Here is an 8,805-nt window from a genome sequence, read left to right as displayed (position 1 = left end):
ATGTTCTAGGCTAGTTCCTTACAATATGGGCCTTTAGTAGGCCTCAAGGCTTAGTCTCCCTAGCTGTCAGATCTTATCCCTCTAAAATTGAAATTGTTTCTTGAATCGAAAAGAACCCCTGAGCATGGACCAATATGCAGACCGTGACACATGCATATGCCTCGACCACCATCGAGACATGTTCACCTTGGTCTTAGCATATGCTAGCCTTTTGTGCGCGTAATTCACTCAAACACCATCAGCACATGCTGGGCTACGCACCACGTGCTTCACGATAGGACAATAGGTGGGTTTAAACACATCTTCATATTTTTGCTATGCAAATGCCATTTTTATGGATTGAAAATTCATATAATGGTCCCTTAAGCCTTCTTATGAAGTTTCACAATAAGATGACTCATTCTTAGTTTTTACAATTTTTAGAATATTTTACAATTTGGGATTTTTTGAAAATTTTTTAAGAGTTTTGGGCTCAAATTTAGTATATGTGATCCTTATATTTTTGTTGGCATCCACAAAAAAATTCAGCTAAAATGTCAAAGTGTGAAAGATTTTGTGTCCATTTGAAAAAAAATCCTCATTTCAAACATTTGAATGGCTACTAGTTACAAATTGATAAAACGCTCTTATGCTCTTTAAAAGGGTTGAGTAGTCGAGGTTGCTTGGGGGATAAAGAGCCGAAAGGTCAAGGGCTACCACCCATCGCATATCAAGTGCACACACCCCCTAATCCCTTCCCCTATTCGCTGAAACCCCCAATGCTACCAAGCAGGTTCTCTGATGATGCTTTAGTGATGATGCCCTAGGAAAAAAAATGAGGCACCAACGTATGCCTAAGCCTAACGTGTGCACCATGGCCTAGAATCAAACTTTGACCAAGGCCCTGACCATTATCGACACAAGCTGGCCTTTAGTATAGGCATTTACCTTGACCACTATCGGCACATGCTGGCCCTTGATGCATGCACGTGCCTTGATCAACATTAGAAGAATATGGCCCTTTATGTGAATAGTTACCTTTATCACTGTTGGCACCTGTTGGCCCTTGTTGTGGGTACTTACCTCGACCACCACTGGCACTTGCGAACCCTTGGTGTGGGATATGCTTATTTGAAAAAAGTTTCCCTATTTCAGACACTTTAATGTCTATGCTAACATATCTATAAAATCTCTTATGCTCTTTAAGGGTTAGTTATCTGGGTGTTTTCTTTCCCTTTTTTAGATGGAGTAAGTGTGCGTGATGGGCCTCTCATTGCATACATTCATGGCAACATCCTTGAGGTAAAATTTAGGCCATGCATGCCTTTTGGCCTTGATGTCTGGAGACTAGCTGCTTTAGTGACTTGTAAAAGCCTATGGCCTTGACCGGTTGGCATACACTCAAAAAAGGTCAAGCTTGAGCTTGTGCCTATGGCTAATGCTGTCCCATACCCTATGACCAAGTTATTGAATCATGCAACAATTCCCTAGGGTGGTGCAAGTAGAAGCTGTGATAATGGGGTTAGGTTGGCCAAGTCTTTTAGGTATTTGATAGTCTTATGGTCCTTTCTCGTTGACCACAAAAAATGCCTTAGCCTGGCCAAGCCAGTGCATGCAGTCGATGCTACCTAGGACCCTGGGAACAAGTCCTTAAATTAGATAACATCCATTCGATGTGGTGACAGTAGAGTTTGCATATGCAATCCTAGCCAAACCAAGCATTAATGGTGTTATGCCATTGTTGCCTGTTGGATGGTAGGTGCAGTCTTGTGGCCCTTGATTGTGTTTTTCCCCTGCCAAGTGGTTATGGTGTGGCTTATGCGTTATTTTCTTCACTTGCTCATTGTGTAATCGATTGGATGGGTTATGGATCAGTGTGCATGAATGCTATCACTTGTATGCAATGGGCATATGAGTAGTGCTATGGTTATGCATGTTGGCAAGCTTCATGCTCGATGCATCAAACTGTTGATCATCACCCTTTTCAATCTCTCTCATATAGTCATCGTACCTTAAAGGTGCGATCGGGATCTTGTGTTGCATATCTAAATTGATAGAAATCGAATATCTTGCCATCTATCATCTGCTTTATGTCCTTAGGGGTTATGGGTCAGACCTTAATTATGCCCCGTGTCCCAGGTGTGCCACCCAAAACCCTTATGGTCGCATTGGTACACTAGTGTTCATTCATGCTCTCGAATGTAGAACATTTTATGGGTGCTAGCCCTTAGCCCTTATTCGTCTAAAGCTATGCATTTTATGTGTTCGACACACACGATGCTTGTGCTCTCTGTTGGCTTTCTTTACCACTCAGTCGGTGCATTAAGGCTTTTGTAGTCCTAATGTCCTAAAGGAATGCTACTTGGTTATCCTGCCAGTAGTCATATGCTTGTCTCAAAGATTAAGCCATGCATGTCTAAGTATGAACTAATTTAGACTGTGAAATTATGAATGGCTCATTGAATTAGTTATAGTTTGTTTAACAGTATCTACTATTCAGATAACTGTAGTAATTCTACAACTAAAGCATACAACAAACCTCTACTTTTGGAAAGGATGCATTTATTAGATGAAAGGTCAACGTGGGCTTTGCCCTTTGCTTTAATGATTCATTATAACTTGACGGATCACATGACCTTTGTGCTAACGATGCATCATTCAAATTTTTACCTTATCAACTTTTGATGGTAGGATAGTGGCCTTCTATGGTGGTGATCGATGATGGAGAATTAAGGCTCGATTGTGAAGAGAGAACCTGAGAAAAGGCTAACACATCCAAAGAAAGTTGCAAGCGAAAAATTACCCAATCTTGACATAGGGAGGTTATGATAATAAATAATAATACCGGGCTCTATGAGTTTAGTAATTGAAATGAATACAATTTAAATCCCTTAATGAGGATCCATTGAAGGGCCATCCATTGGAGGGCAAGTCTGGTGCTAGTAGTCACGGTAATTCTAGCTTCAATAGCATATACTTAAGTTATTTTTTGTTAAGAAACTCATAGTTGAAACTAGGGTTAGGTCATTTGATCCACCTCACGGTGAACACCAGTCCACTTGTTTTTATAACCAACAATGTGCTCTTGACCTTAACTAGCCAAGTCATTCCTCTGATGATGTTACTTTGAAGAAATTAGAGTGCTTAAAGTAGGCCTATGTTTGTATACATTAGCATAGGATAACATTATAGGACTTTTGTGCTATTGTGTTGGCCTTTGGGATCAGAGTATTGATTAACAGTGACAGTTAGGGGCATTCGTATTTTATAGTCAAAGCTAAAATTCTTGGATTTATGAAAGATGAACCACTGCGAAAACAATTTACCAAAGATGTTTTCATTAATCAAAATTGAAAGTTGGGGGCTAGAAGTTGCTCAAATACCATCCTAGTCTCAACTATAAATGATGCCAACTAGGGATCAATGAATGTTACTTTTAGGACTCTGTCGACACTTATGAAAAATCAAAGTATTCGGATTCTAGGGGTAGTATGGTTGCAAGGCTGAAACTTAAAGAAATTGATGAAAGGGCACCACTAGGAGTAGAGCTTGTAGTTTAATTTGACTCAACACAAGGTAACTTATAAGGTCCAAATATAGTAAGGATTAACATACTGAAAGCTCTTTCTTGATTCTATAAGTGGTGGTGCATGGTCGCTCTTAGTTGGTATAGCGATTTGTCTGCTTAATTCTATTAACGAATGAGACCTCAACCTATTAACTAGCTACGAGGAGATGATCCTCCATGGCTAGCTTCTTAAAGGGACTATGGCTGCTTAGACTAAGGAAGTTTAAGGTAATAACAAGTCTATAATGCCTTTAGATGTTTTAGGCTGCACATGTGCTACATTGATGTATTCAATGAGTCTATAGCCTTGGCCGATAGGCCTGAGTAATCTTTGAAATTTCATAATGATAAGCATAGATCATTGCAATTGTTGGTCTTCAATGAGGAATTCCTAGTAAGTGCAAGTCATCAGTTCACGTTGACTACGTCCCTGCCTTTTGTACACGTCGTCTATCGCTTCTACCAATTGAATGGTTTGGTGAAGTGTTCAAATTATAGCGATATGGACAATTCACTACCTGTGATGTTGCAAGAAGTCCACTAAACCTTATCATTTAGAGGAAGGAAAAGTCATAACAAGGTTTCCATAAGTGAACTTGCAGAAGGATCATTGTCAAAATTGGCTCAACGAATGACCCATGAATGTATTAATGAAACACCAAGAGGGCGAGGGTGCCTTCGTGGCCTTAGCCCTTTCTAACCTTAGGCATGTGCAACGATCGCTTTGTTCTGCCTTTTGAGCAAATGAAATGATCAGCATCATTACCTGTGACCAAATAACAAACCTCAAGCATGAATCATGCCAAGAAACCTAAATGAAAAAGAGCACGTGTGCTGTCGCCACCCCATTTGCGGTGCATGCGTGGGCAGCACCATGGCTCATTTTGTCAAGAAAAATCAAAACGACTATCGACAACGGATATCTTGGCTCTCATATCAATGAAAAATGTAGTGAAATGTGATACTTGGTGTGAATTGTAGAATCTCGTGAACTATTAAGTCTTTGAACATAAGTTGTGTCCCAAGCCCCGTGTCTATGTAGGTGTCATGCATCATTGCCCTCCAACCTTCTACATATCAGCTCTGATTGAAGGGGCGAAAGATGGCTTCCCATGATCTTGTCAATAGTGGTTGGTCTAAAAATGAGTCCCTAACAACGATAGTGTCATGACTGTCAATGGTAAAGCTCACTGCATGCCTTGTTCCGATAAGACGTGCATATTGTCCATCCAAACCCCATCAAACCCCCCATATCATTCGGTCGATGCTTATATTGTGACCTATTGAGTTTAAGCATACAAATAAGTAGAGGAAAATAAACTTACTACGATTCCCCTAGTCGCGATGAATGAACTGAGAAGAGCTTAGCTTGAGAATCAAGCATCTCTATGTTTGAATTGTAGCCTGTAGAGGGTGAGAGCACTATTATGCCTAGACTCTATCGCACCATGAGGTGTTGTCTGCGAGTCAAGTTTTTTTTGGGAATATAGCTCCAATCGGAGAGTAAATTCTATCCAAGGCTGAATACAAGCAAGAGACCGATAGTGAATAAGTTCTGTGAGGGAAAGATGAAAAGGACTTTGAAAGTAGAGTCAAAGAGTAATTAATAAATTACTTATTAATTTAATAAGTTGAAACAATTCAAATATTAGATAAATAGAAAAAAATTATTTTATCACAAAACAAAAGGTTTAACGATTTTAAATAGATAATTATTCAAATAACCATGACTATTTAAACTTGCTCGTTAAATATATTTATTTTTAAAATTTTTTACTTATTAGTTAAAAATTAAGAAATTAGTGTTATTTTAATCTAAATAAGTTTGAATAAATAGAAACAATTGTTTTATAATGAAACAAAAAGTCATAATGATATGAAATAAATAATAATTCAAATAGTTATAACTGTTTGAATTTGTTTGATAGATTTATTTTTAAATGTTATACTTATTAATTGTCTGAATATTAATTAATTTGTATTATTTTATTCGTAATAAGCTTGTATGAACAGAGACATTTGTTTTATAACAAAATAAATAGTTATAATGATTTGAAATAGATAATTATTTAAATAGTTATATAACTATTATAAACTTAAATAAATCACCTTAGGTTTCAGATTTAATTACTTGAATATTAATTATTAATAACAAAATATATCGATTAAATAAATAACAATATTAAAATAATTTTAATAAATATTGGCCATTGTAAACAAATTAATAATAATTACTTGAATATTAATTGAAAATAATAAATAAGAATAAGTAATAATTATTAATTTAAAAGATAATTGATTTAATAATTAACCATTTAACAAAATGGCCATAAGAATAATAAATTTTTAGATATATTTTAAAATAATCATATATTAATAATTTAATAAGTAATAATTTATTATAATTGACATAACAATATATCGATAATTATTTTATTGTCATAAAATAATTTTTTCAGTTCTTAGTAACTTATTAGGAATAAAATAAAACAAATTTATTAATATTTAAACAATTAATAAGTATGGAATTTAAAAAATAATTTTGTTTGTCAAACCAATTTAAATAATTATGATTATTTGAACAATTATCTATTTCAAATCATTATGACTTTTTCTTTTATCATAAAACAAATGTTTTTGTTCATATAAGTTTGTTTGGAATAAAATAATATTAATCAATTCATATTTTGAAAATTAAGAAGTAAGAGATTTGAAAAAATAAATCTGTTTACTAAACCAGTTCAGTTAGTTATAACTATTTAAACAATTATTTATTTCAAATCATTATGATAATTTGTTTTGTCATAAAATAATTGTTTTTGTTCATACAGTCTTATTCGAAATAAAGTAATGCTAATGTATTAATATTTTGAAAATTCATAAGTAATGGATTTAAAAAATGAATCTGTTGGCCTGACCAATGCAAATAGTTATGACTGTTTAAACAATTAACTATTTCAAATAGTTATGACCTTTTATTTTATCACAAAGCAATTGTTTTTGTTCGTAAAAGCTTATTTGAAATAACATCAATCTAATTTATTAATATTCTTAAAACAACGAGTAAGAGATTTAAAAAATGAAACTATTTTTCAAACAAGTTCAAATAGTTATGACTATTTGAATAATTATCTATTTCAAATCATTATGATCTTTTATTTTGTCATAAAATAATTTTTTCTACTCATACAAGCTATTTCAAAGAAAATTATACAAATTTATTAATATTTAGACATTTAATAAGTAAAAGATTTAAAAAATAAATTTGTTTACTAAATAAGTTCAAATAGTCATAACTATTTGAACAATTATTTATTTCAAACCATTATGACATTTTGTTTTATCATAAAACAATTGTTTTTCTCCATACAAGCTTATTTGGATTAAAATAATATTAATTTTTTAATATTTCAATAATTAATAAGTAAAAGATTTTTAAAATAAATATATTTATCGAATAAGTTCAAATAGTCATAACTATTTAAGTAATTATCTATTTAAAATCATTTTGACCTTTTTGTTTCGTCCTAAAACAATTGTATCAATTCATATAGGATTATTCAAAATAAAATAATACTAATTTATTAATATTCCAAAAAATAATGAGTAAGAGATTTAAAAAATGAAACTATTTTTTGAACAAGTTCAAATAGTTATGACTATTTGAACAATTATCTATTTCAAATCGTTATAACCTTTTGTTTTGTCATAAAACAATCGTTCATATTCATACAAGTTTATTTCGAATAAAATAATATAAATTTATTAATATTTCAAAAATTAGTAAGTAAAAATTTAAAAAATAAATTTTTTTTTAAATATGTTCAAATAGTTATAACTATTTGAACAATTATCTTTTTCGAATAGTTATGACCTTTTGTTTCATTATAAACCAAATGTTTTTGTTCATACAAGCGTATTTGAAAAAAATGGTACTAGTAAAATATTCCAAAAATTGATAAGTAAAAGAGTTAAAAAAATAAATATGTTTACCATACAAGTTCAAATAGTTATGACTGTTTGAACAATTATTTATTTCAAATAGTTATGATATTTTGTTTTATCATAAAACAATTGTTTCAATTCGTACAAGTTTATTCAGAATAAAATAATACTAATTTATTAATATTCTAAAAATCAATAGGTAGGAGATTTAAAAAATAAATATGTTTACCGAACAAGTTCAAATAATCATGTTTATTTGAACAATTATCTATTTGAAATTGTTATGACCTTTTGTTTAGTCATAAAACAATCTATTCATGTAAAATTGGCAAAATAAAATAATATTGATCTATTAATATTTGAAAATTAATAAAAGATTTAAAAACTAAATCTATTTATGAAAACAGTTCAATTAGTTATGATTATTTGAACAATTATCTATCTTAAATCATTATGATCTTTATTTTGTCATAAAACAGTTGTTTCTTTTCATACATGCTTATTCAGTTAAAATAATACTAATTTAATAATATTTCAAAAATTAATAAGTAAGAGATTTTAAAAAAATAAATATGTTTGCTGAACCAATTCAAATAGTTAAGACTATCAGAACAGTTATCTATTTTAAATCATTCTAACCTTTGTTTAGTCATAAAATAATTATTTTAGTTCATATAAGCTTATTTAAAATAAAATAATACTAATTTATTAACATTTGAAAAATTAATGAGTAAGAGATTTAAAAATATAAATATGTTTACTGAACAATTTCAAATAGATTTGACTATTTGAATAATTTTTTTATTTAAAACCATTATGACCTTTTATTTTGTAATAAAACAATTGTTTCAATTCATAAAAACTTATACGAAATAAAATAATACTACTTTACTAATATTTCAAAAATTAATAAGCAAGATATTTAGAAACTAAAGCTATTTTCAAACCAGTTCAAATAGTTATGACTATTTAAACAAATATCAATCTCAAATAGTTTATGATCTTTGTTTTCTCATAAAACAATTATTAATAATTTAAAATATCAAATAAAATAATATTAATCTAATTATTAGTAAAATAATTTTTTTATTTAAAATCATTATGACCTTTTATTTTGTAATAAAAAAATTGTTTCAATTCATAAAAACTTATACGAAATAAAATAATACTACCTTACTAATATTTCACAAATTAATAAGCAAGATGTTTAGAAACTAAAGCTATTTTCAAACCAGTTCAAATAGTTATGACTATTTAAACAAATATCAATCTCAAATAGTTTATGATCTTTGTTTTCTCATAAAACAATTATT

The 8,805-nt window shown here is 30.7% G+C and overlaps 2 pseudogenes; both read left to right on the top strand.

Moving 5' to 3' along the window:
* Nucleotides 1–2,338: 2,338 nt before the first annotated feature.
* Nucleotides 2,339–4,160, top strand: LOC149512953 (18S ribosomal RNA; annotated as a pseudogene).
* A 291-nt stretch (nucleotides 4,161–4,451) lies between these two features.
* On the top strand, nucleotides 4,452–4,595 carry LOC149512952 (5.8S ribosomal RNA; annotated as a pseudogene).
* The last annotated feature ends 4,210 nt before the right edge of the window (nucleotides 4,596–8,805 follow it).

Source organism: Durio zibethinus, chromosome 21 (assembly GCF_047325235.1).
Source record: "Durio zibethinus cultivar Kanyao isolate XHJ-2024 chromosome 21, ASM4732523v1, whole genome shotgun sequence".
Classification (NCBI taxonomy): domain Eukaryota; kingdom Viridiplantae; phylum Streptophyta; class Magnoliopsida; order Malvales; family Malvaceae; genus Durio; species Durio zibethinus.
The sequence above is the reverse complement of the archived record's forward strand: the minus strand, read 5'-3'. Positions and strand labels throughout refer to the sequence as shown.